Source organism: Periophthalmus magnuspinnatus, chromosome 16, assembly GCF_009829125.3.
Source record: "Periophthalmus magnuspinnatus isolate fPerMag1 chromosome 16, fPerMag1.2.pri, whole genome shotgun sequence".
NCBI lineage: Eukaryota > Metazoa > Chordata > Actinopteri > Gobiiformes > Gobiidae > Periophthalmus > Periophthalmus magnuspinnatus.
This window is the reverse complement of record NC_047141.1, coordinates 30822292-30824905: the sequence shown is the minus strand read 5'-3', so window position 1 is coordinate 30824905 and position 2614 is coordinate 30822292. Positions and strand designations below refer to the sequence as shown.

At 40.1% G+C, this 2614-nt stretch overlaps 1 non-coding gene across 1 annotated transcript; it reads left to right on the top strand.

Moving 5' to 3' along the window:
• Positions 1 to 324: 324 nt before the first annotated feature.
• Positions 325 to 396, top strand: trnap-ugg (transfer RNA proline (anticodon UGG)). The gene has a single exon. It is a non-coding gene; the product is annotated as a tRNA-Pro (tRNA).
• Positions 397 to 2614: the final 2218 nt, after the last annotated feature.

Genomic DNA, 2614 nt, shown 5'->3' with positions numbered 1-2614 from the left:
CTGAGTAAATATTGTTTTCTCCAACTTTTCTTAACCCATATGAACTAGTAAGTTTTTTTAAGACAGAAAATCTATTTGGTAAGATATAGATGTAAACCGAGTAAGTTACATCCCCGGTCCCATTGATGACAATAAAATAAATAAAAAATAAATAACAAAACGGAGCAGGACTCTTGGGGCGGGGTAGGAGGGAGAAAGATGAAACACGGGGCTCCCCAAACGCCCGAGGTTTGGAAATTCATAAAATGTCCTCCAAAACACACCCCTCTCACCGGGTTCGGCTCTGGGACAGATTTTGTAGACGTCATCATGTACTTTCTGTGTGGCTCGTTGGTCTAGGGGTATGATTCTCGCTTTGGGTGCGAGAGGTCCCGGGTTCAAATCCCGGACGAGCCCAGACATGTTTTAGTGACAACAGTAAACACAAATGTAACTGTGCGACTTTGAATGAGAATAAATCACTTCTTTCACTCAAAAAAGAGCAGTGTTTGTTTTGGGAGAGTCACAGACAAAGTGCTCCTCTCTGTTGTAAGCTGCATCTGCGTTTAACTCAAACATATAAACCTCCATAATGTGAATATTACAGAAAACATCACTGATAAGAGACTATTACTTTAAGAACAAATATGTCACCATCTAGTGGCCTACATCTGTGAAATGAACCAGGACTGAACCAGGACTAAACCAGAACTGAACTAGGACTAAACCAGGACTAAGCCAGGACTAAACCAGAATTAAACTAGGATTAAAGTAGGAATAAACCAGGACTAAAACAGAACTAAATGAGGACTAAACCAGGACTGAACCAGGACTAAACCAGGACTAAACCAGGACTGAACTAGGACTAAACCAGGACTAAACCAGGACTGAACCAGGACTAAAGCAGGACTAAACCAGGACTAAACCAGGACTAAGCCAGGACTAAACCAGGACTAAACCAGGACTAAACCAGGACTAAACTGGGTCTTAACCGGGACTAAACAAGAACTAAGCCAGGACTAAAACAGGACTAAACCAGAACTAAAGCGGGACTAAAAATAACTAAATTAGGACTAACCCAGGACAAAACCAGAATTAAACCAGGATTAAAGCAGGACCAAACCACAACTAAACCAGGACTAAACCAGGACTAAACCAGGACTAAACCAGGACTAAACCAGGACTAAACCAAAACTAAACGCGGACTAAATCAGGACTAAACTAGGACTCAAACAGGAGGAAATCCATTCGAATAGTACGGACTCAGACTTTCACCACATGTTCATATTGATCTCAGTGAACACGAGAAGAATCAAACTGAGACCTACAAACTTAAAGCTACAGTATGTAACTTTGGAGCCTGTTTTCATGGAATCATATATGTGACATGACACCTCCAGAAAGTTACATATTGTGCCTTTAAAATATCCAAGGTCCAGTCTCTGTCAGGGCAATGATCCATTACATCTGAGTTTTAAAGGGAAATGCTGAACTAGTGCTGTCACGATATTAAAACTTCATTGTGATACTGAGAAATAGACTCAGTACAGATTCTGAAACAGCTCAACATGATTCTAAAACTATCCAGGAAAGGTTCATTTCTGTCCTGTGAATGGGACTATTTTTTAGTATCAATACCTGCTCAAATGAGTATCTGACTTTCGATACTTTTATCTACCCCAATGAGAACACGGACGTCACACAGATTCACAAAATTAGTTCTTTATTGCATTTTGGTTCACACTAAAGTTCAACACTTCTGACATTAGAGAATACAACTGGACACAGGTAACCACGCCCCATCCGCAGGGCATTTTCTGTGTTTTCATAAGAGTGATAGATTTGAGACTTTTTTAAAAGACAAAATCAGTAAAAGGCAACATGCAGAGCAGCAGCAGCAGCAGTAGAACATTCACACAGGAGTCGGATCAGAGGTAGAACAAAACCAGGGCTTCGTTTGAGAGACAATCAGAAGAAAAAACTAACTTAAAGGGCCCATATTTACACTGTTTTCCGATCTATGTTCTAATGTTGTTTTTGCATTTTGTGTAATATAAGACCTTTAAGCTTTAACTGGTGTATGTGCTGCTGGTGAACACTAGAGTGCGCCCTAAATCCAAATATAATGTGTTTTACAATGAAGCAGTTCAAAAAGGTGTTAAAGTTAAACAAAATAAAATAAAATAAAAAGGACTCTGAGCTATAACTATGTAATAATGTACTTTAGATCCACCCCAAGGCCAAATTACACACAAATACAACACAGATGTAATTAGGGTAAAATGAACAAAACATAACCCAGCACTGAACCAGGACTAACCCAGGATTAAGTAAGGACTAAACCAGCTAGGGATACACTAGGACTAAACTAGAACTGAACCAGGACAGAACCAGACAAAGACTAAACCAAAACTAAACCTGGACTAAAATGTGTCATCAAATCATGCATAAACCAGGACTAAACCAGGACTAAACCAGGACTAAACCAGGACTAAACCAGGACTAAGTCAGGACTAAGTCAGGACTAAGTCAGTGCTACGTCAGGGCTAAGCCAGGGCTAAACCAGGACTAAACTAAGACTGACCCAGGACTGAACTCAGGACTAACTAAGAACCAAACCAGGTAACCTTGGGCT